Consider the following 27,125-nt stretch of genomic DNA (forward strand, 5'->3'; position numbering starts at 1 on the left):
CCACCCTCAAACATTCCTTGTACATTTATTCATAGTTTGTTGCCTATCTTGTCCCATAAAACCAAGCTTCTGCATGAATGCTTTCCTGAAAACCTTAGCTGGAAGTGATCTCTTCCTTTTCTGAACTACTAGAATTATAAGACTCATAACTTTAAGGTTTGGGGAGATAGTCCAAATTTAGAACAACCCTATATGTTGTCACTCTTAAGTTAAACCATCAAATCATAGGATCCCTAATATTGGCTGTCTATGCTGCACCTCCCAGACTACCTTTCATAACTGGAAGTTGTTTGTTTGTTTTTAAATCCTGTCAGATTTTTTGGGTGTCTTTGTTTTCTGTATTGGATAAAAGCTGTCACAATGTATATTTATTAGTTAGAAGGCCACTGAAATAGTCCACAGGGTTGGTTAGCTTCTACAGTGGGAATACTGAGATGTTAATGGATTTGAAAAATATTAAAAGTAAAAATCACTGGAATGGGTTTCTGCCAAGACAGAGTATCCCCTTGTCTCCCAGGTACTCCTTCTTACAAGTAAAAAAATCCTGAACATAACAAACAAGCATAAGAAATCTCTGAGTGGTAGAAAGAAAAATGTAGAAAGAAAAAGATCCTAAGGACCTTACAAAGTGAGGAACAATACAGTGGTGAGCCTTCTGGGTCTCCTTAAAACCTCCCACATATCAAAAAAAGGGTGTGGGAGAAGCCTCCCATTCAAAACTGCCGACAGGGACAGACAGAAAAAAACCTTCAAGAAAAGCCTCTCCCCATACCCAAGGAAAATGACTGCAAAATTGGTAGCCTAACAAGAGAAAATATTTTGGGTATTACCCACCTTACTCCAGCCAAACATCAATGGAAACCCACACACACCCCTGTCCTTCCCCACCCTGAAGTTTCAACAGGCCAAATAGGAAGCTGACCATCCCCTTCATGCCAGAAGCAAGTAACATGTTTTAATTTCTCTACCCGGGGATTTCAGTTTGGGCAGGACCAAGCAGGGAGTTAATCTTCTATCCTCTGCCTAGCAGAAGCAGGCAGTGCTCTGCTCCCATTCCCCTGCCAACTGATATCAGTATGAGAGCTTATGATCTCCCATGCCTCTCTGACAGAAGCAGGCAGTAGCACTCTATTTCCCAAGGATAGTGCAAAGATAGTGTTGGCAAGCTGAGTCTCCACTCCAATCCGCTAGCAACAGACTGAACATGACAATGTAATTCATGCTACTTAGCACTCTACTTTTCTCCTATTCCTGTGTCTGTGAGGCCCGTGAGAAACTAAACCTACATTTTCATCTACCAATACTGAGACTGAAATAGGATATGGGAAGCATTGCTAGTCAGCACTCAGGTCACGCCTCACCTGCTCTTAGCAAGGTCCAATGGAAAGCTTAGCCTCCAACTCTGCTCAGCATCATGGAGAAAGAGCTAGGTGGTGAAAGGCTATCTTAATTAGCATCCCCACTCCCTTACCTTGGTGTCGAGACCCACCCGGAAACTGAGCTACCACTCCCACCCTGCAGGAAAACAGAAGTGTTGGTTAATCCTCCACTTCTCCCCTCCATGTTATCAGTAGAGCCCAGTGGGGAGGTGGGCTAACACTAGTACTCAAGAGATATTGATACAGTACAAATAATTGCCCTACTTTTGTTGGAAAGATACCAAAAAGGGGCCTACACAGGAGCTAAACTTCTACCCTACCCAACCTTTGTACTATATCTCCAGAGGAATAGTGCCTACTAAACAAAATAATTAAATAAGACCCACATTCTCATTATACAATATGGAAAATGTGATTATTCTGGAATAATCATTTATCATAACAAGAACTAGGAAAATCACAAATGACAAAAAACAATGAATAGTTTCCGTGATGAAGCAGAGGTTTGAATGATCAAACAAGGATTTAAGCAGCTATTAAAAAATACTTCAAGAAGTAATTGTGAGTTACCTTAAAACAAATGAAAAAATATTTTGAAATCTTGGTAAAGAAATAGAAATTATAGAAAAGAACCAAATGGAAATTACAGAACTGAAAAATACAATAACCAAAATAAGTTTACTGGATGGGCCCGAGAGTAGAGTGGAGATCACAGAAGATAGAATCAGTGAACATAAGGAAAGATTAATAGAATTTATCCAATTGGGATACCAGAAAGGATTTCGAAAGGAAACAAGAAGGTTTGGAACTACAGAAAAGGAATAACATTGAGTTTGTGTTCCAATGGTGAACGGTGAATAGTGAACACAATGGTTTGTGTTCCAATCCAGATGGTGATATGAACTCAACCTCCTCTCACAGACACACTAAAGCTATAGCTACACATGAAATAATTCCTTATGAAAGAAACCTAGAACCTAGCTGAGAAACTTAAACATTGGGCAAATATCCACATCAAAATGGGTAGGAAAGGCTGAGATACACAACATAAACACCAGACCGAGCACAGCAACATACGATTGGAAGGGTACTCAGAACTCCCAGCTTCTCCCTGAGGAGTGAAGAATTTGGATCAAACATTGCATCCCAACTTTTAAGATTTCCACCTAAGGATGAGCCCTCCAAACATTAAACTCTGAAAGCCAATGGGACATTTATCCCGGAGACCCAGAAGACTATAGCAAACAAACAACAGTTCTTAATGGGCTTGCAAGGACTTCCAGTGGCTATCCCTTCAAGATTCAGCACAGAGACAGTAAAAAAAAATGCCCACCTCTCAGTTTTACCCTGAGAAAGGCCTATTTGCATATATTTAAACCTATACCTGAGGGTCAACATCCAAATTTAGCACATATCTAAGGGCCAACTGCAATCATCCTCTGTCCCATACCACGTCACCAGTATCTCCCTGGAAACAGCTTATGTACATGTCTGGACCCCCAGCATTTGTGGATGCCACCCAGGTAATGAAACACTTGATGTCATGGCTCTAGTGGCCAGAAGAGCTTGCATATGTAGGTCCCTATACAGAGTATTATAGCAAACAAAGGAGTTTTTAACTCTATCAGCACGGAGGCAGCAGTCAGAAACACCCATTTCCCCATATTTCCCTGAAAGATGGTGATTTGCATATCTTAAAAGCTGAAACCCGAGAGTTCAACTTCTACTGAACCTGAGTCTAGGTGCTCACTGAGATAATGACAACTCTTGGCACACCCTGAACTACTGGGAATCACTAAGAATAAGGAAGGGGATTGCACAATCACTAAAGTTTGAGAAAAAACAAGGACCTAGGGCCAGGCTGAACAATAAGATTCATCTCCTGCATAAGGCCACTCTTTAAAGACTGGGAAGGGTAGCTGTTATACCTAATGCACATAAAAAAAACAGAGACTCAGGGAAAATGAAGAATAGAGGAATATGTTCAAACAAAAGAACAAAACAACACTCCAGATATAGCCCTGCATAAATGCAAATAAAGAGCTCAAAATAATTATAAAGATGCTCCCCAAGGTAAGGAGAATGCTGCATGAGCTACAAAGTGTGAGGAAAAAAAAGATGGTGGAGTGACGTTATCAAATGGCAGTGTGAGGTGAGCCTCTGGAAATCTCCCCTTGAATTTACAACAAATCGAACAACTATAACGCCACAAAGGACTCCCTGCACAGCAGACAGGCAAGAGGAAGAGGCCCACTACTGAATTCACCTAAAGATGGGAGAATCATGCGAGCGCGGGAGGAGGGGAGGGAGAAGTGCGGAGACGGAGCCCCGCGGGCACAGTGCTCTGCATCCAGGAACTACTGCAGCTGCAGAACAGGGAAGAACTCGGACTGCTAGGGCTCCACTTATGGCCCACAGGGCTGAGGGGGCAGCATATAACACGGCTGAACCCAACGCTCACGGCAGAGACATCGGAGAAAATAATGAAGGAAGAAGGCTGAAAATGGTGGTTTAAGCCCTCACTGCCGAGCAGAGAACGGAAGCCTTAGGCAATGAGACTAGCCGCCCCCTCCCTACCCTCACAGAGCTCTCCCTGCCCCCACCAGCCCAGTTCTAGAAGCAGAACAGTAGCAGTCTCAGATCAAAAGAACAGAATATTTGCTGTTCTGGGAACTGTGGACCGCAGACACAGATTCGCAGCCCAACTAGTTCCGGCAAAGGGGAGAGAGCTGTGGAAGCAGGTCCGACTATGGTGGTGGGCGCCGCCATTGCTCTGGGCCACCTCTCACATCCCCCCTGCCCTTATCCCCACCTATCTGGGGGGATCCCTGCAGAAGTAAATAGAACTGCTGAAACACACGAGGTCTGAATCTGGTGCAGAAAAAGCTTTAGAACTTCAAAAGCTCTCTGCATCCCCACATGGACACTACACCTTATGACCCAGGCGAACTGTTATCAGAGGAGAAACCCGCCTTCCAGGAAATCCCCCCATTGTGTGAGAAGCTGGAATAGTGCAGAGAAAACATAACATTACAGTGTGGGAAAGAAAAGGGCTGCCGTCTGAGAAAAAAGAAAACATTCTAGTAACACTTACTGCAAAACAAAAGAAACACCACTTCCTATCAACCTGTTGCAGACCCCATAACTGTAGATGTCTAGGAAGAGAAATAATAATCACTAAATTGCCATGAATAACCAAGGCAACAAGACAGCTCAGAAAGAAAGTGAAAAGGCTCCAGAAAATGAACTTAAAGATAAATGAAAATATGTGACTTAAGTGACAGAGAATTCAAGATTGCAGTTTTGAAAAAAATTCAATGAGATGGAAGAAAACACAGAAAGACAATTTAATGAACTCAGAAACACAATTAAAGAACAACATGAACACTTTAACAAAGAGATTGAAATTTTAAAAAAGAACCAAATAGAATTTCTGGAGATTAAGAACTCAATAGAAGAAAGTAAGAAGTAAATAGCCAGCTTAGGTAGTAGAGTTGTCCAGATGGAGGAAAGAATCAGTGACATCGAAGATAGAAACCTGGAAAAGACACGGATGGAAGAAGAAAGAGACTTGTGACTTAAAAGAAATGAGAGGACTCTACAATAACTTTCTGACTCCATAAGAAAGAGCCATATAAGAATAATGGAAATACCAGGAGGAGAAGGGAACAGAGTATACTGAAACAAATAGTCAATTGGAACTTCCCAAACTTGTGGAGAGAACTGCATCCTCGAATCCAAGAAGCAAATAGAACACCTAATTACCTCAACACCAACAGGCCTTCTCCAAGGCACATTGTATTGAAGCTGTCAAAACTCAATGCAAAGAAAGAATCCTCAAGACAGCTAGGGAAAAGAAGACAGTAAAATACAAAGGAAAGCCCATTATGTTATTATCAGACTTCTCAACAGAAACTCTACATGCCAGGTGGGAGTGCAACCAAATATTCAAACTATTGAAAGACAGAAATTATGAGCCAAGAATAGTATACCCAGCAAAGATATCCTTTAGATATGAAGGAGGAATAGACTTTCCAGACACACAGAAGCTGAGGGAATTTTCTAATACATGACCTGCACTACAAGAAATAGTAAAGGAGGCTATTCGACCACCATCAACAGAGACAATTTTTGGCAACCAAAACATGAAATGGGGGAGAGTAAAAGCCTGAACTGGAACACGGGAATGGAGAAAATAAGCATGCTGAGGAAAATGAAATACTCTAAATATCAAACTTTCTTTCACATAATCTTAAGTGTAACCACGCAAAAAAAATCCAGAACTGAAATATATTCTGCAATAAAAGAAGAAACAGAGGGAAACACCATAGAACACCACCACACAGAAATAATAGACAACAACAAAAAGGCAAAGAAACAATGGAGTCACAGGCTTACCAGAAAACTAAAGATAGAATGACAGGAAATCCTCACATATCAATAATCACCCTAAATGTAAATGGACTGAACTCACCAATAAAAAGGCACAGAGTAGCAGACTGGATCAAAAAACTAAACCCAACCATGTTTTGTCTCCAAGAGACACATCTCAGCTACAAGGACAAGCATAGACTCAAAGAGAAAGGGTGCAAATTGACACTCTAAGCAAATGGTACCCAGAGAAAATCAGGTGTAGCCATAATGATATCAGATGAAACAGACTTCATAGTGAGAAAGATAACAAGAGACAAAGATGGACATTTCATAATGGTAAAGGGGACTATACAACAAGAAGACGTAACAGTCATCAATATTTATGTCCCCAATCAGGGAGCACCAAAATATACCAAGCAACTACTAACAGAACTAAAGGGAGAAATTGACCAAAACACAATTATACTAGGGGACTTAAATACATCATTGACAGCTATCAATAGATGATCCAAACAGAAAATAAATAACGAAATAGCAGCCCTAAATGACACATTAGATGAAATGGACATCATTGACATATATAGAGCACTTCATCCTAAAACATCAGACTATACATTCTTTTCGAGTGTACATGGAACATTGTCAAGGATAGACCATATATTGGCACATAAAATCAGCCTCAGCAAATATAAGAAGATTGAAATCATACCAAGCATATTCTCTGATCACAAGGCCTTGAAATTGGATATCAACTGCAAAAAGAAAGCAGGAAAAAACACAAATACATGGAGATTAAACAACATACTTTTAAAGAACGACCGGGTCAAAGAAGAAATTAGAGGAGAGATCAAAAGATACATAGAAACACATGACAATGAAAATACATCCTACCAAAATTTTTGGGATGCCGCGAAAGCAGTTTTAAGAGGGAAATTTATATCATTACAGGCCTATCTCAAGAAACAAGAAAACTCCCAAATAAACAACCTCATGTTACACCTTAAAGTAGAAAAAGAAGAACCAAGTGAAACCCAAGGTCAGCAGAAGAAAGGAAATATCAAAAATCAGAGCAGAACTAAATGAAATAGAGTACAAAAAGACAGTGGAAAAAAATTAATGTGAGAAAGAGCTGGTCTTCGAAAAAAGTAACAAAATCGACAAACCCTTGGCTAGACTCACTAAGACAAAAAGATAGAAGACACTAACAAACTGAATCAGAAAGAGGGGAAGTTATAACCTATGCCACAGAAATACAAAGAATCATCCATGAATACTATGAAAGAGTATATGCCACCAAATTCAGTAACCTAGAAGAAATGGACAACTTAAAAACATATAGCCTTCCTAGGCTGAACCATGAAGAATTGTAAAATGTAAACAGACCGATCACTGGTAACGAAATTGAATGAGTCATGCAAAACCTTCCCAAAAGCAAATGTCCTGGACCAGATAGCTTCACTAATGAATTCTACCAAAACTTCAAGGAGGATCTAATACCAGTCCTGCTCAAACTCTTCCAAAATAATGGAAGAAGAGACAGTACTCCCTGACTCATTTTATGAGGCCTACATTACCCTTATACCAAAACCTGGTAAAGACAACACAAAAAAAGAATACCATAGACCAATATTTCTGATGAATAGAGATGCAAAAATCCTAAGCTAAATTCTAGCAAATCTAATGCAACGATGCATTTAAAAGGTTGTTCATCACGACCAAGTGGGGTTCATCCCAGGGGCACAAGGATGGTTCAACATCTGCAAATCCATCAATGTGATACATCACATACACAAAATAAAGGACAAAAATCATATGATTATATAAATCAATGCAGAAAAAGCATTTGACAAGATACAACATCCATTTATGTTTAAAACAGTTGATAAAATAGGTATAGAAGGAAAATATCTTAAAATAATAAAGGCCATATATGACAAGCCCTCAGCTAATGTCATAATTAATGGTGAAAACCTGAAGTCCTTTGCTCTACGTTAAGGAACACGACAGGGCTGTCCCCTATCACCTCTGCTTTTCAACATAGTGTTGGAAGTCCTTGCCAGAGCACTTAGGCAACAGAAAGACAAAAGGCACCCAAATTGGGAATGTAGAAGTTAAATTGTGAATCTTTGCAGATGACATGATGCTATATATAGAAAACCCTAAAGACTCCACCAAACAGCTGTTAGAAACAATCAACTAATACAGTAAAGTTGCTGGCCACAAAATCAACATACAAAAGTCCATTGCATTCCTATATACTAACAATGAAACCTCAGAAAAAGAAATACAAAAAACAATCCATTTGCAATTGCAGCAAAAATAATAAAATACCTAGGAATAAACTTAACCAAGAATGTGAAGGACCTATCTGCTGAAACTATAAGACATTTTAGAAAGAAATTGAAGAAGACACAAGAAATGGAAAGACATTCCATGCTCATGGATTGGAAGAATCAGCATAGTTAAAATTGCCATATTACCCAGAGCAATATACAGATTTAATGCAATCCCCATAAAAATCCCAATGGCATTTTTTAAAGATATAAAACAAAAAATCGTCAGATTTGTTTGGAACCACAAAAGACCCCGAATAGCCAAAGCAATCTTAAGAAAAAAGAACAATGCTGGAGGAATCACACTCCCTGACTTTCGCTTGTACTACAGGGCTACAATAATCAAAACAGCATGGTATTAGCAGAAAAACAGACACATAGACCAATGGAATAGAATTGAGAACCCAGAAATAAAACCACATAAATATGGACATGTAATTTTTGACAAAGAAGCTAAAAATATGCAATGGAGGAAAGACACCCTCTTCAATAAATGGTGCTGGCAGAATTGGAAAGCCATGTGAACAGAATGAAACTGGACTGCTATCTGTCACCATGTACCAAAATTAATTCAAAATGGAACAAAGACTTAAGCATAAGACCTGCCACAATAAACTGCATAGAAGAAAACATCAGTACTAAACTTACGGACATTCGTTTCAAAGAGCATGTTATGAATTTGAGTCCAAAGGCAAGGGAAGTAAAAGCTAACATAAAGGAATGGGACTATGTGAAACTTTAAAGGTTCTGCACAGCAAAAGAAACCATTGACAAAATAAAGAGGCAACCGACTGAATGGGAGGTTTTTGCAAACAGTGCCTCCGATAAGGGGCTAATATCCAAAATATACAAGGAACTCATGAAACTCAACAACAAAAAAACAACCCAATTGAAAACTGGGCAGAGTGTCTGAAGAGACTTTTCTCCAAAGAGGACATACAAATGGCAAATAAACATGAAAAGATGCTCAACATCACTAATCATCAGAGAAATGCAAATAAAAACCACAATGAGATATCACTCACCCAGTCAGAATGGCTATCATCAACAAGACAAATAGGAACAAGTGCTGGAGAGGCTGTGGAGAAAAAGGAACCCTCCTCATACACTGTTGGTGGGAATGCCGACTGGTGCAGCCATTATGGGAGGCATAGTGGAGGTTCCTCAAAAAATTACGAATGGAATTACCATGACCCAGCAATCCCTCTCCTGGGTATCTACCAAAAAAATCTGAAAACATTTATACATAAAGACATGTGAGCTCCAATGTTCATTGCAGCTTTGTTTATGGTGGCCAAGACATGGAAACAACCAAAATGTCCTTTAATAGATGAATGTATAAAGAAGATGTGGTATATATACACAATGGAATACTATTCAGCGGTAAGAAAAGGTTGTATAGGAACATTTTTGACAACATGGATGGATTTTGAGAGTATGGTGCTATGCGAAGTAAGTCAGACAAAGAAAGCAGAGAACCCTATGATTTCACTTAAATGTGGTATATAAACCAAAAACAACAAAAGAACAAGACAAACATGGGAAACAAAAACTCATAGACACAGCTAATAGTTTAGCAGTTACTGGAGTGTAAGGGGTGTAGGGGCGTGGTAAATGAGGGTAAAGGGGATTAAATATATTGTGATGCAAGGAGAACTCTGGGTGGTGAACACAAAATGCATTTTACAGATGATGTAATACAGAATCGTACACCTGAAATCTATGTAACTTTACTAACAATTGTCACCCCAATAAACTTTAACTATAAAAAAGGATGGTGAATGTTTACATTTAATGTAATTACAGTAAGACACAGTAATGCAATGTAATTACAGTAGTACAGTAATGGATTAATTGCCATTAATCCTCCTCTAAATCCCCCCCCCTCGCTTCCAACACACTTATCACATCATTCTTGCCACTTTCTGAGGCATTTCTGGAAGTCCTTTCATGTGTCTTTGGTTGTGCTGTCTTGGATACCTCGATGTCCTAAATCTTTTTAAAATGTTTACCTGTCATGGTCATTTTGACTTTGGGAAAGGAGGAAATCACACTCTGCCAGATCTGGTGAATGAGGTGGATGAGGACACACCGTGATGTTTTTATTTGACAAAAATTGCCGTACCAGAAACAATGTGTGACATGGAGCATTGTCATGATGGAGGATGAAGTAAAGGCACTCACGAAAGAGGACTTACAGAACTGCTTCAGAAAGTGGCAAGAATGATGGGATAAATGTGTTTGAAGTGACGGGGAGTATTTTGAGGAGGATAATGGCAATGTGTCTTTTACGGTAATCCTTTTTTTTATTTAAACATTCACCCTATTTTGTGACCACAGATCGTAAGTGAGAATTTCAACAAAGAGAAAGTATAAAGTAGCAAAGAGAAATCACATAAGTGAAGATTATAACAACTAAACTGAAAAGTTCAAAGGAAGATTTAAAATCAAGTGGGAAAAAAAGGCTCAGTAAACTTGAAACAGGGCAATGGAACTCATCCATTCAGAGAAGCAAAAAGAAAAATAGATGGAAAAGAGGGAATATAGTACAGGGGACTTAAGGAATACCATGAAGCAAACCTGTATTTGCATTATATGGGTCCCAGAAGGAGAAGAAAGAGAAAAAGGCAGAAAGCTTATTTGAAAAAATAGTGGTTGAAAATTCCCTAAACTGGGGAAAGAAATGCACATCAGATCCAGGAACTCCAGAGACTTCCACATAAGATAATCAAAAAAGAAAGACCTATACAACACACATATTAAATTGTAAAAAGTTAAAGACAAGGAGAGAATCTTAAAAGCAGCAAGAGGAAAACCAACCTGTTGTATACAAGGGTACCCCCAGAAGACTATGAGCCGATTTGTCAGCAGACACTTTGCATGACAATAGGGAGTGGCATGATGTATTCAAAGAACTGCCAACCAGGAATACTCTACTCAGTAAAGTTGTCCTTCAGAATTGAAGGAGACACCAAGAGTTTTCCAGATAAGCAAAAGCTGAAAGAGTTCATCACCGCTAGATTGACCTAACAAGAAATGTTAAAAGGAATTCTTTAAGCTGAATGAAAGGACACTAATTTGTAACAAAAAAATATATGAAAGTATAAATCTCACTAGAAAATGTACACATATAGTTAAATAGAGAGTGATTTAATGGTGGTGGGTAAGTCACTTAGAAATCTAGTGTTAAAGTTAAAAGACAGTTACTAAAAATAACTAATTACAATAATTTGTTAATGGATACGGAAGACAAAAATACGCAAATTGTGACATCAAAGACCAAATGGAGACAGTAAAAACACAGACTTTGAGTATGCATTCAAGCTTAAGTTACTATCAGCTTTAAATAGACTGTTATAAATATGTTTTATATAAACTTAAAGGTCTGAAATTGCAAAGAGGAAGTTAGATAAGAAGCATGCTGAAGAAAAAGGACTGCTGTATGTATGAAACTTTCTTTTACATCAACTTAATGGTAACCACCAAAAAAAGAATCCATAACCGATACATATAACATAAAAATTGGAAATGGGAAAATCATGCATACCACAAAACTATAATAACCGATCTTTACTACCTCCCTCTTTTTTTAGTGTGATTCACTGTATAAATATAAAACTTTAATAATTTTGCCATTTTGAATATTGAAAATAATTTAATAATTTTGCCATTTTGAATATTGAGTTGCCTTCAGTTCTTGTCTATTATGAATAAAGCTGATCTGAACATTCTTCTCCATGTCCATAGATGGACAAATGCACTCAGTACTTGGAGTAGAATTGATGGATCACAGGATAGGTATATGTTTAGTTTTTTAGATACTGCCATTTTCCAAAGTAATTGCCTCCTACGTTTTTGCTTACTTTTAAAAATGTTTATTCCTAATTCAGCACCAGCTCTTTGACACTCTTTTGTGGTCAAACACATGATGCAATATGTCAGTTCCATTTTCCTCCTTTTAAACATTCCTCTGCTAGTTCTGCTCCACTCTAGACGATTGCTTACTAAGCAGCAGGCACCCTGGAGCTTGTCTTCACCTTTCTCCTGTGTTAGGTGCCCTATTACTGGACATCACGTCTTCGTTTTTCTTTTTAATTCTGTTCGGTGGAACAGTTCATCTCCAGAATTTCTATTTAGTTCTTTTTTTACATTTTCAACCTCTGGTAAAATATTCATTGATTTTTGTTTCTGAGTTCATTACACTGCCTATCTGAGTTTTCTTGCATCTTGTTAAGTTTTTCCAGAACTGAAATCTTGAACTCTCTGTCATTTAAGTATCATATTTCCATGTATTTAGGCTCATTTTATGGAGCTCTTTTATTTTCTTTCTGAGCTGCTTTGTTACCTTGATTATTCATGGCAATTAATGAATTTTCCCTGGGCATCTACAGGAGTGGATTCTACAGCAGGTTAATATGAAGATGTCTTTGTTTTGCTTTCCAGTAGGTGGCGCCAGAGCATTTTATTTTTCTCTCTTTTGCTGCTCTGGCTTCTCCCTTGGTGGGAGATTTCTTGGAGAGGTGGGAGTCTACTCTGTCACCAGGTTGCCTCAGTCTCTGTGCACCACCCCAATGGGAGGATGTAGTGGGCAATGGGATTCCGAGCCTGCGAAATCTCAGTGCTGCCACAACAGCCAGATGTAGAGCTGTGCTTCTCAGCAGCCCTGGGTACCCTCACTGCCATCAACTGGGAAAGATGGGGGCGGGTTTGGCTGCAGAGGTGCAGGCATACCTGTGGTCCTGCTCTCTTCCACACACTGGAGATCACCAGACCATCACTGCTTCTCCCCCACAACTCCTTCCCTGTCACCGGAATTAGCCGCATTGTACATCTGCCGCTGAGGAACTGTCTCTAGTTCTTAGGGGTGTAGATATTCTGCTCTTTAATCCGACACTGCTACCATTTTTTTTCCTATTGGACCACTGCTAACAATGGGAGGATGCGAGGGAGGGAGCTCTGGGAATGTACGGGGAGCAGGCCAGGCTCAGGGGCTTTGTTTTCTGTCTGGTGGTGAGTGCTGTTACCCCGCAATTGTTCGGGCCCTTCTATATTCTGGTCTTTGCCCTGAAATCTCAGCCCTGATTGCAGGGTTCAGGCATATTACATGCTGATTCCCTCAGGCAGGATGCTGGGGCTACAGGAAGTGCTCCAGCAGTCTCAATCCTCCCCTTTCCCAGGACTGCAGTGAGCTCTGGGCTTCATCCTACAGTCCCCACCTTTGCACTTCTCCCTTCCCTTCTCCCGTTTGTCCTGATTTACCCACCTTCAGATGTTTCAGTGCATAGATCTCTCAGACGTGTTTGTGTATACTATAGGGACTCCTTTGTTGAATTATAGCTGTTCAATTTATTGTAACTTCCAGGGAAGATATCAAGGAGCACTCCTCACAGTGCCATGTTTCTGACATCACTCCTTAGTTACCTACTATTCTTGTAGTGCTGTTTATTTATTCCTTCAGGTCTGTTAGTATTTGCCTTATATATTTAGATACTCTTATGTTTGGTTCATCAAGAGGTATAAATGTTATTTCTTCTTGTATTTACCCCCTTTTTGGTATATAATTACCTTTTTTGTCTCTTATTACAGTCTTTGGTTGAAAATCTATTTTGTGTAATATAAGTATAGCTATCCCTGACTTCTTTTGGATTCCACATTTGTAGAATATCTTTTTCCATCTCCTCATGTTCAGTTTGTGTGTGTCCTTTATGCTGAAGTCTCTTGTAGGCATCATATAGGTGGGTGTTACTATTTCATCCATTCGGCCACTCTATGACTTTTGATGGGAGAATTTAGTCCATTTACATTTAAAGTAATTATTGATAGATTTAGACTTACTCTTGCCGTTCTGTTCATTGTTTCCTGGCTGCTTTGCAATTATTTTGTTCCTTTCTGCTCTTGCTCTCTTCCTTTGTGATTTGATGATTTTTTTATCCTAGTATGCTTAGATCCCTTTCTCTTTATCTTCAGTGTATTTACTATAGGTTTTTGCTTTGTGATTACCTTGAAATTTATGTAAAACATTTTATATGTACAACTGTCTATTTAAAGGTGATAGTAACTTAAGCTTGAATGCATAATTAAGGTCTGTATTTTTACTGTCCCCATGTTATGTGTTTGATGTCACAATTTGCATATTTTTATCTTGTGTAACCATTAACAAATTGTTGTGATTATAATTATTTTTAGTAACTGTCTTTTAACCTTCATACTAGATTTATGTGACTTACCCACCATCATTACATTATTCTCTATTTAACTATATATTTATATTTTCTAGTGAGATTTATACTTTCATATATTTTTTTGTTACAAATTAGTGTCATTTCATTTAGCTTTAAAAAGTCCCTTTAACATTTCTTGTAAGGTCGATCTAGTGGTGATGAACTCTTTCAGCTTTTGCTTATCTGGAAAACTCTTGGTGTCTCCTTCAATTCTGAAGGACAACTTTACTGAGAAGAGTATTCCTGGTTGGCAGTTCTTTTCTGTCAGTTATTTGAATATATCATGCCACTCCCTATTGTCGTGCAAAGTGTCTGCTGACAAATCTCTTACACTCTGACTTTTACATTAGTTACATCTAAAATGATTACATCTAAATCAGTCTCTTAGATTTTTATGTTGTTTGCTGTTTTCATGATTATAAACAGGAACGTATATATTTTGAAATGTATATTTAAATGAATTTAAAAAGAAATATTTAAGAGTTTAAGAGTATAAACTATTGTCTGTTTTTAATTGTTTAGATTGTGCTATCAAAATTGGGAAAAACAGATTTGAGAAATATTGCCAATTGCTCTTTTCAAAAATTAAAAATTTACATATATAAATATATATTCCCAATAAGGTAGCACCAAAATATATAAAGCAACTACTAGAGCAACTAAGAGATACAGTTGCTAACTCATTTTGTGAGGCTGACATTACCCTGATACCAAAACCTGATAAGGATAACACACAAAAAAGGAAAACTACAGACCAATATGTCTGATGAATACAGATCCAAAAATCCTTTAAAAATTAATAATAATAATAATAATAATAATAATAATAATGGCAAGTGGAATACAACAATGCAACAAAAAGATTACATCATGATCAAGTGGTGTTCATTCCAGGGGCACATGGATGTTCAATATAGGCAAATTAATCAATGTGATACACCACATAATCAAGAAAAACAAAAAGCACATGATTATATCAATAGATGCAGAAAAAGCATTTGATGAGACACATCATCCATTTATGATTAAAACACTTAATAAAATGGGTGTTTAAGAAGGTAAGTACCTCAACCTATAATAAAGGCAATATATGACAAACCTCACCTAATATCATATTTGAGGAAAACTTAAAGCTTTTCCTCTAAAGTCAGGAACAAGATAGGGATGCCTCCTGTCAGCACTGTTATACAAATTAATATTGGAAGTCCTTGCCAGAGCAATCAGGCAAAACAAAGAAATGAAAGGCATCAAAATTGGGAATGAAGAAGATAAATTGTTATTTTTTGCAGATGAGGTGATTCTTAATATAGGAAATCCTAAAGACTCTATGAAAAAACTCTTAGGAAAAAACATGTATAGACGAATACACTAAAGTTGCTGGCTATGAAATCAATGTACAAAAATCCGTTGAATTCCTACATACTACAGTGTTTCCCCGAAAATAAGACCTAGCCAGACAATCAGCTCTAATGCATCTTTTGGAGCAAAAATTAATATAAGAGCTGGTCTTATATATTATATTATATTATGTTATGTTATATTATTTATATTACATTATATAAGACCTGGTCTTCTGTTAGAGTAAAATAAGACCAGGTCTTATATTAATTTTTGCTCCAAAAGACACATTAGAGCTGACTGTCCAGCTAGGTCTTATTTTTTGGGAACCATGGTAGCAATGAAACTTCAGAAAAATATATGAAAAAAATTATTTTTGCAATTGCAACAAAAATAATAAAAACCTAAGAATAAACTTAACAAAGGATGTGAAAGATCTATACACTAGAAACTATAAGACATTCTTAAAAGAAAGTGAAGAAGACACAAAGAAATGGAAAGATATTCTATCTTCATGGACTGGAAGAATCAACATAGTTAAAATGTACATATTACCCAAAGAAATGTACAGATTTAATGCAATCCTCATAAAAATCCCAATGGCATGTTTTTTTTCAAGAAATATAACGAAAAATTATCAGATTTGTATGGACCCTGAATAGGCAAAGCTACCCTAATTAAAGACCCTGAATAGCCAAAACTAACCTAATTAAAAAGAACAAGGCTGGAGGTATCATACTCTCAGACTACAATTTGTACTACAATGCGAAAATAGTCAAAACAGCATTTTACCAGCAGAAAAATACACACAGACCAATGGAATAGAATCGAAAACCCATATATATACGAGCAGATAATTTTTCACAAAGTACTCAAAAACACAATGGAGAAAAGACAGCCTCTTCAATAAATGGTGCTGGGAGAATTGGAAAGCCATGTGCAAAAGAGTGAAACTAGACTGCTATCTGTCACCATATACCAAAATAAACTCAAAATTGATCAAAGACCAAAACATGAGACCTAAAGCAATAAATTGCATAAAAGTAAGCATAGGTATTAAACTTATGGACCTCGTGTCCAGAGAAGATTTTATGAACTGACCTCAAGGGCAAGGGAAGTAAAAGCTAAAATAAATGAATGGGACTATATCAAACTGAAAAGCTTCTGCACAGCAAAAGAAACCATCAACAAGACAAAGAATCAACCAACCAAGCAGGAGAAGATTTTTGTATACAACCCCTCTGATAAGCAGCTAATATCCAAAATATATAAAGAACTTGTACAACTCAACAACAACATAAAATCCAATTAAAAAATGGGCAGAGGATCTAAACAGACACTTCTCCCAAGAAGACATATGAATGGGCAAAAGGTATTTTAAAAAAATGCTCAACTTCACTAGCTATTAGGGAAATGCAAATAAAAACCACAATGAGATATTGCCTCATGCCAGTTATAATGGCTGTCATCAACAAGACAAATAATAACAAGTGTTAAAGAGGCTGTGGAGAGAAAGGAACCCCCATACACTGTTGGTGGGAATGAAAATTGGTACAGCCACTATGAAAAACAGTATGAAGTTTCCTGAAAAAGTTAAGAATACAATTACCATATGACTCAGCAATCCCTCTCCTGGGTATCTACCAGAAATATCTGAAAACATTTATCCATAAAGATATATGTACACCTATGTTCATTGCAGCATAATTCATGGTGGCCAAGATATGGAAAAAACCATAGTGCCTTCAACAGATGACTGTATAAACAAGGTGTGGTACATATACACAATGGAATTTTACTAGGCCATAGGAAAAGATGAAATATGGCTATTTGTGACAACATGGATGGATTTTGTGTTAATTATGCTAAGCAAAATAAGTCACACAAAAAGTCAAGAACCATCTGACTTCACTCGTGGGATATAAAACTGAAGGTAACAAAGAAACAAAAACTTAGTTACAGTTTATTGGTTACCAGATGGTAAGGGGGCAAAGGTTACAGAAGAGGGGAAACGGGGTCAAATATATGGTGATGGAAGGAGAACTGACACTGGGTGGTGAACACACAATATAATATATTGATGATGTATTATAGAAATTTACAATTGAAAACTATAATTTTACTAACCAATGTCACCCCAATAAATTAAATTATATGTATATATAATTTTAGTATATTTCTTGTAGGTTTTTAAAATGTAGTTGATGTTTGATGTAAAAATTCTAAGACCACCTGATGTGTTGCTCAATATACAGAGAGGAAATACTTAAAACAATCACATTTTTTAAATGGGGAGGTTAAAGGTACCTAAATTGAAGTAAAGTTTCTAGACTTCCCTCAAAGTGGTAAAACATCAATACCAATAGACTGTAATCAGTTCTATATGTATATTATAATACCTGGGAAGCCACTAAGAAAACACATATGAGACAATACAGTTAAAATAATATAAATAAATCCAATCAAATTAGTTTTCCAAAAAGTATTTAAGTATCACATAGGAAGGTAAGAAATGAAACAGGAAACTTGTGATGGGAGACTTCAGCAGTGTTCAGGGAAAAGGGAGGTGGCCTTTATTACCCAGGCCTCAGCTTCTCAGGTCCTTCCGCCCACTCCTTGCCAGGAAGCAAGGTGTTGAGGCCAGAGACACAGTGAAATAAATTACATTCAAACAAGGGGAGATTCTCCTTGCTGGATGAGGTCACTTTCCAGGTACGGAATAGAAGAAAGAGAAACAGAATATAGGGGAAAAATAAAATCAAAAAGGTCAGGCTTAATCCCTAGCATATCAATGATTACCTTCAATGTAAAAGAGCCTAAATATACTAATTAAAAGACACAGATGGAAAAATGGATAAAAAAACATGGTAGAACAATATTCTGTCTACAAGAAACTTACTTCAAATACAATTAAAGGAAAGTTGAAAGTGAAAGGATGGGAAAAAGATATACCATGCAAACATTAATAAAACCAAAAAACAGGAGTGGCTACATATATGAATACTTCAAACCAAAGGAATTTCTAGAGACAAAGGAGGACATTACATAATGATAAAAGGATCAATATACCAAGACACATAAGCACCTTAAATGTGTACGCTTCAGGCAACAGAGCCTTTAAATATACGAAGTATAGTTGATAAAGCAGAAAGGAGGAAAAGGCAAATCCACATTTATAGTTGGGGACTTCAACATCCTTCTCAGCACCTGATAAAACTACTAAATAGAAAATGATCAAGGATATTGAACAGATGAAGAATACAATCAACCAATGGGATCTAAGAGACATTGTAACACACCACCTAACAATAGCAGATTACATGTTCTTTTCAAGCATCCATAGATGCTTGAAATAGGCCATATCCTGGGCCATAACACAAACCTGAAAAAATGTAAAATAATTGAAATCATACAGAGTTTGTTCTCTGACCATAATAAAACCAAACTAAAAGACAACAGGAGTATCTCTGAAAACAGACAGATATTAAACAATGCACTTCTAAATAATCCATGGGTCAAAGGAAATATCAAAGAAAAAAATTTAAATACACAGAACTGAAGGAAAATGAAAATACAACATAGCAAAATACGTGGGATGCACCTAAAACAGTTCTGTGTGATAAAGTTACAGCACTATATGCTTATATTGAAAAAGAAAAAGACTAAAATCAATAACCTAAGCCCTTACCTCAATTAGTAGATAGAAGAGCAAAAAGAACCCAAAGCAAGCATAAGGGAGTTAATAAAATGGCACAAGCAGAAATCAATCAAATTGAAAATAGAACAATAAAGAAAATCAATGAAACAAAAAGCTAGTCTTTGAAAACAATCAATAAAATTGATAATCCACTTGCAAGACTGACAAAGATAAAAAGAGAGTACATACAAATTACTAACATCAGGAATAAAACGTGGGATATCACTATAGACTCTTCATCATTAAAAGGCTAATTAAAGAATGTAATGGCTGGATCAAAATGGCCGCGTGAGGTGAGCCTCTGTAAAGCGCTCCTGGAATTTACAACTAATCGGACAACAATAACTCCACAAAGGACTCCCTGCACAGCAGACAGGCAAGACGAAGAGGTCTACTACTGAATTCACCTCCAGGTGGGTGAATCGTGCGAGCGTGGGAGGAGAGAAGGGAGAAGTGCGGGGACGGAGCCGCTCGGGCGCAGGACACAGACCTACCTCATTGCTCCAAGCTCGCTGCATCCAGGAAGTACCGCAGCTGCGGGAGAGGGAAGAACTCGGACTGCTAGGGCTCCGCTTACGGCCCACAGGGCTGAGGGGGCAGCATATAACACGGCTGAACCCAACGCTCCCAGCAGAGACCTCAGAGCAAAGACTGAGGGAAGAAGGCTGAAAACTGTGGTTTAAGCCCTCACTGCCGAGCGGAGAACGGAAGCCTTAGGCACTGAGACTAGCCGCCCCTCCCTACCCTCCCAGAGCTCGCCCCGCCCCCACCTGCCCGGTGCTAGGAGTGATAAAGTAGCAGTGTCAGAACAAAAGGACAGGATTTTTGCTGTTCTGAGAACTGTGGCCCGCAAAAACAGATTCGCAGCCCAACTAGTTCCGGCAAAGGGGAGGGAGCTGTGGAAGCAGGACCCGCTGTGGTGGTGGTCGCCGCCATTGCTCTGGGCCACCTCTCACAACTCACCCTGCCCCTGGCCCCACCTATCTGGGCGGATCCCTGTAGGAGTAAACAGAACTGCTGAAACATACGGGCTCTGAATCGGGTGCAGAAAAAGCTTTGGAACTTCAAAAGCTCTCCGCACCCTCACAGTGACGTGGCGCCCTATGACCCAGGTGAACTGTTAACAGAGGAGAGGCCCGTCGCCCTGGGAATCCCCACATTGTGTGAGAAGCTGTTAATGTGCAGAGAAAATATAGTACTATTGTGTCAGAGAGGAAAAAAAAAGGCTGCAGTAAGAGAGAAAATAAAACATTCTTCCAACAAGTATTGGAAAACAAAAGAAAGACCTCTTCCTAGCAAGCTGTTGCAGAAGCCACTCCTGTAGATGTCTAGGAAGAGAAATAATAAATCAGTAATTGCCATGAATAACCAAGACAACAAGAAAGCTCAGAAAGAAAGTGAAAAGTTTACAGAAAAGGAACTTAAAGATATGGAAATATGTGACTTAAGTGATAGAGAATTCAAGATTTCAGTTCTGAAAAACCTCAAAGAGATGCAAGAAAACACAGAAAGGCAATTTAATGAACTCAGAAATGCAGTCAAAGAACAACATGAGCATTTTACGAAAAAGATTGAAATTTTGAAAAAGAACCAAATGGAATTTCTGGAGATTAAGTACTCAATAGAAGAAATTAAGAATGAAATAACCAGCTTAGGTAGTAGAGTTGACCAGATGGAGGAAAGAATCAGTGACATCCAAGATAGAAACCTGGAAATTACACAGATGGAAGAAGAAAGAGACTTGAGACTTAAAAGAAATGAAAGAACTCTAGAAGAACTTTCTGACTCTATCAGAAAGAGCAATATAAGAATAATGGGCATACCAGAAGGAGAAGAAAGAGAGAAGGGAACAGAGAATATACTCAAAGAAATTGTTAACGAGAACTCCCCAAATTTGTGGACAGAACTGGATCCTCGAAATAAGAAGCAAATAGAACACCTAATGACCTCAATCCCAACAGGCCTTCTCCAAGGCACATTGTATTGAAGCTGTCTAAAATTAACACCAAAGAAAGAATCCTCAAGGCAGCCAGGGAAAAGAAGACGGTAACCTACAAAGGAAAGCCCATTAGATTATCATCAGATTTTTCACCAAAAACTCTACAAGCCAGGAGGGAGTGGAACCAAATATTCAAACTATTGAAAGAGAGAAATCATGAGCCAGGAATAATATATCCAGCAAAGATATACTTTAGATATGAAGGAGGAATAAAGAGCTTTCCAGACATAGTGAAGCTGAGGGAATTTTCTAATACATGACCTGCACTACAAGAAATACTAAAGGAGGCTATTCGACCACCATCAACGGACAATTTGTGGCAACCGAAACATAAAAAGGGGGAGAGTAAAGGCCTGAACCGGAATATGGGAATTGAGAAAGTAAGCGTGCTGAAGAAAATGGAATACTCTATATTTCAAACTTTCTTTTACATAATCTTAAGGGTAACCACTCAAAAAAAAATCCAGAACTGAAATACACACTGCAATAAAAGAAGAAACAGAGGGAAACATCATAGAATACCACCACACAGAAATAATAGACAACACCAAAAAGGCAAAGAAACAATGGAGACACCACATTACCAGAAAACTAAAGACAGAATGACAGGAAATCCTCAAATATCAATAATCACCCTAAATGTAAATGGACTAAACTCACCAATAAAGAGACATAGAGTAGCAGATTGGATCAAAAAACTAAACCCAACCATATGCTGTCTACAAGAGACACATCTCAGCTACAAGGACAAGCATAGACTCAAAGTGGAAGGGTGGAAATTGGCACTCCAAGCAAATGGTACCCAGAGAAAATCAGGTGTAGCCATAATGATTTCCGATGAAACAGACTTCAGGGTGAAAAAGATAACAAGAGACAAAGATGGACGTTTCATAATGGTAAAGGGGACTATACAACAAGAAGACATAACAGTCATCAATATTTATGCCCCCAATCAGGGAGCACCGAAATATACCAAGCAACTACTAACAGAACTAAAGGTAGAAATTCACCAAAACACAATTATATTAGAAGACTTAAATACATCATTGACAGCTATGGATAGATCATCCAAACAGAAGATAAATAACGAAATAGCAGCCCTAAATGATACATTAGATGAAATGGACATCATTGACATACATAGAGCACTTCATCCTAAAACATCAGACTATACATTCTTTTCTAGTGTACATGGAACATTCTCAAGGATAGACCATATATTGGGACACAAAATCAGCCTTAGCAAATTTAAGAAGATTGAAATAATACCAAGCATATTCTCTGATCACAAAGCGTTGAAATTGGATATCAACTCAAAAAAAAAGCAGGAAAAAACACAAATACATGGAGATTAAACAACATACTTTTTAAGAACGACTGGGTCAAGGAAGAAATTAGAGGAGAGCTCAAAAGGTATATAGAAACAAATGACAATGAAAATACATCCTACCGAAATTTTTGGGATGCAGCAAAAGCAGTTTGAAGAAGGAAATTTATATCATTACAGGCCTACCTCAAGAAACAAGAAAAATCCCAAATAAATAACCTCATGTTACACCTCAAAGAACTAGAAAAAGAAGAACAAGTGAAACCTAAGGTCAGCAGAAGAAAGGAAATAACAAAAATCAGAGCAGAGCTTAATGAAATAGAGAACAGAAAGACAATAGAAAAATTAATGTGACAAAGAGCTGGTTCTTTGATAAAATTAATAAAATCGACAAACCCTTGGCTAAACTCACTAAGATAAAAAGAGAGAAGACACTAATTAACAAAATCAGAAATGAGAAAGAAGAAGTTATCACGGACACCACAGAAATACAAAGGATTATTCAAGAATACTATGAAGGACTATATGCCACCAAATTCAATAACCTAGAAGAAATGGACAAATTCTTAGAAACATATTGCCTTCCGAGGCTGAACCATGAAGAACTGAAAAATCTAAACAGACCGATCACCAGTAAAAAATTGAATCTGTCACCCGAAACCTTCCCAAAAGCAAAAGTCCAGGACCAGATGGCTTCACTAGTGAATTCTACCAAACCTTCAAACAGGATCTAATACCAATCCTGCTCAAACTCTTCCAAAAAATTGAAGAAGGGTCAGTACTCCCTAACTCATTTCATGAGGCCAACATTACCCTAACTCATTTCATGAGGCCAACATTACCCTGATAACCAAAACCTGGTAAGGACAACACAAAAAAAGAAAACTACAGATCTCTATCTCTGATGAATACTGATGCAAAAATCCTAAACAAAATTTTAGCAAATCGAATACAACAATGCATTAAAAAGATTATTCATCATGTCCAAGTCGGGTTCATCCCTGGGGCACAAGGATGGTTCAACATCCGCAAATCCATCAATGTGATACATCACATAAACAAAATGAAGGACAAAAATCATATGATTCTGTCAATTGATGCAGAAAAAGCATTTGACAAGATACAACATCCATTTATGATTAAGACACTTAATAAAATAGGTATAGAAGGAAAATACGTTAACATAATAAAGGCCATCTGTGACAAGCCCTCAGCTAATCTCATAATTAATGGTGAAAAACTGAAGCCCTTTGCTCTACGTTAAGGAACACGACAGGGCTGTCCCCTATCACCTCTGCTTTTCAACATAGTGTTGGAAGTCCTTGCCAGAGCCATCAGGCCAGAGAAAGAAATAAAAGGCATCCAAATTGGGAATGAAGAAGTTAAATTGTCACTCTTTGCAGATGACATGATGCTATATATAGTAAACCCTAAAGACTCCACCAAAAAGCTATTAGAAACAATCAATGAATACAGTAAAGTTGCTGGCTACAAAATCAACGTACAAAAATCCATTGCTTTCCTATATACCAACAATGAAATCTCACAAAAAGAGATAGAAAAAACAATTCCTTTTGCAATTGCAGCAAAAAGAATAAAATACCTAGGAATAAACTTAACCAAGGATGTGAAGGACCTATATGCTGAAAACTATAAGACATTTTAGAAAGAAATTGAAGAAGACACAAAGAAATGGAAAGACCTTTCGTGCTCATGGATTGGAAGAATCAACATAGTTAAAATGGCCATATTACCCAAAGCCATATACAGATTTAATGCAATCCCCATCAAAATCCCAATGGTATTTTTTTAAGAAATAGAAGAAAAAATCATCAGATTTGTTAGGAACCACAAAAGACCACGAATAACCAAAGCAATCTTAAAAAAGAACAATGCTGGAGGTATCACACTGCCTGACTTTAGCTTGTACTACAGGGCTACAATAATCAAAACAGCATGGTATTGGCAGAAAAACAGACACATAGACCAATGGAATAGAATTGAGAACCCAGAAATAAAACCACATAAATATGGACAGATAATTTTTGACAAAGAAGCTAAAAACATACAATGGAGGAAAGACAGCCTCTTCAATAAATGGTGCTGGCAGAATTGGATAGCCACGTGCAAAAGAATTAAACTGGAATGCTATCTGTCACCATGTACCAAAATTAATTCAAAATGGATCAAAGACTTAAGCATAAGGCGTGACACGATAAACTGCATCGAAGAAAACATAGGTACTAAACTTATGGACCTTGGGTTCAAAGAGCATTTTATGAATTTGACTCCAAAAGCAATGGAAGTAAAAGCTAAAATAAACAAATGGGAGTATATGAAACTTAAAAGTTTCTGCACAGCAAAAGAAACCATCGACAAAATAAAGAGGCAACCGACTGAATGGGAGAAGTTTTTTGCAAACAGTTCCTCCTATAAGGGTCTAATATCCAAAATATACAAGGAACTCATGAAACTCAACAACAAAAAAACAAACAACCCAATTGAAAAATGGGCAGAGGACCTGAAGAGACATTTCTCCAAAGAGAACTTACAAATGGCAAATAGACATATGAAAAAATGCTCAACATCACTAATCATCAGAGAAATGCAAATAAAAAACAATGAGATATCACCTCACCCCAGTCAGAATGACTATCATCAACAATACAAATAGCAACAAGTGTTGGAGAGGCTGTGGAGAAAAAGGAACCCTGATACACTGTTGGTGGGAATGCAGACTGGTGCAACCGCTATGGAAGGCAGTTTGGAGGTTCCTCAAAAAATTACAAATAGAATTACCATATGACCCAGCAATCCCTCTCCTGGGTATCTACCCAAAGAATTTTAAATCATTTATACTTAAAGACACGTGTGCTCCAATGTTCATTGCAGCTTTGTTTATCGTGGCCAAGACATGGAAACAACTAAAATCTCGTTCGACAGACGAATGGATAAAGAAGTTGTGGTATATATATATAATGGAATACTATTCGGCGTTAAGAAAAGATGATATAGGAACATTTGTGACAACATTTATGGATCTTGAGACTATAATGCTAAGTGAAATAAGTCAGACAGAAAAAGCAGAGAACCCTATGATTTCACTGATATGTGGTATATAAACCAAAAACAAGACAAACAAATGAGAAACAAAAACTCATAGACACAGACAATAGTTCAGTGGTTACCAGAGGGTAAGGGGGGTGGGGGGAGGGAGATGAGGGTAAGGGGGATCAAATATATGGTGATGGAAGGAGAACTGACTCTGGGTGGTGAACACACAATCAGATTTACAGATGATGTAATACAGAGTTGTACACCTGAAATTATGTAATTTCATTAACAATTGTCACCCCAATAAATAAATTAAAAAAACAAAATAAAATAAAATACACGAAAAAAAAGAATATAATGAACAACTTTGTACTCATAAATGCAATAAGATAAAAGAAATGGACCAATTCCTTGGAAACCACAAACTACTAAGACTCAGCCAAGATGAAATGGACCATCTGAATAGTCCTATAGTCATCAAATAAATTGAATTAATAAATTTTAAAAAAAAGTCTCCAGCCTCAGAATGATTTCACTGGAGTGTTCCACAAGGCATGTAAAGAAAATTAACACCAATTTGAAATAATCTCTTCCAGAAAATAGATGAGAGAGCTCCCAATTCATTTTATGAGACCAATATTACCCTAAAACCAAAATCAAAGACAGTAAAAAAACAGAACAAAAAAATAAGATAACAGAAGAAAGAAAAAGAAAACTGCAGTGCAGTAACTGATTGATTTAGATGCAAAAAAAAAAAAAAATCAGCAAAATGTTGGTATACCCATTCCAGCATTGTATATAAAAAGAATTATACACCATGACCAAAATGACCAAGTGGAATTTATTCCAGGTATGCAATCCTGGTTCAAAATTGGAAAATCAACCAATGTAATCTATATAAACAGGCTGGAGAAGAAAAATCATATGATCATATCAGTTGACCACAGATACATGCTATCTCGTTCTAAAATTTATAGTGAAAAGTCACAGGTTCTAGAATAGATAAATCAATCTCGAAAGAGAAAAGTAAAGTGGAGGAAATCACTCTATCTAATGTTAGATCTTACTATAGTAACTAGAGAAATCAAGACAGTGCAGTATTAATGGAGGGACAAGCACGTAAGTCAATGGAACAGAATAAAGAACCCAGAAATCAACCCACACAAATATGTTCAACTAATTTTTGACAACATGCAAATTATGATGGAGAAACTGGATATCTATAGGCAACGAATTTAAAATCGAAAAGCTTTACACTTCATATAAAAATTAACTAAAAATGGACTATAGAAAACTGAAAAGTAAAACAAAACTATAAAGCTTTTAGGAAAAAATTACTGTAGAAATTCTTCAGGATCAAGACTAGGCAGAGTTCTTAAACTTGATACCAAAACACAAGCCAT

At 37.3% G+C, this 27,125-nt stretch overlaps 1 protein-coding gene across 1 annotated transcript in view; it reads left to right on the forward strand.

Annotated features, from left to right (window-relative positions):
* LOC308495067 (fibronectin type III domain containing protein 3C1-like) overlaps positions 1-27,125 on the forward strand; it is a gene marked incomplete at both ends in the record, with an annotated part of 56,532 nt that overhangs the window by 23,598 nt on the left and 5,809 nt on the right. The gene's annotated exons all lie outside the window — the stretch shown is intronic.

Source organism: Rhinolophus hipposideros, assembly GCF_964194185.1.
Source record: "Rhinolophus hipposideros genome assembly, chromosome: X".
Classification (NCBI taxonomy): domain Eukaryota; kingdom Metazoa; phylum Chordata; class Mammalia; order Chiroptera; family Rhinolophidae; genus Rhinolophus; species Rhinolophus hipposideros.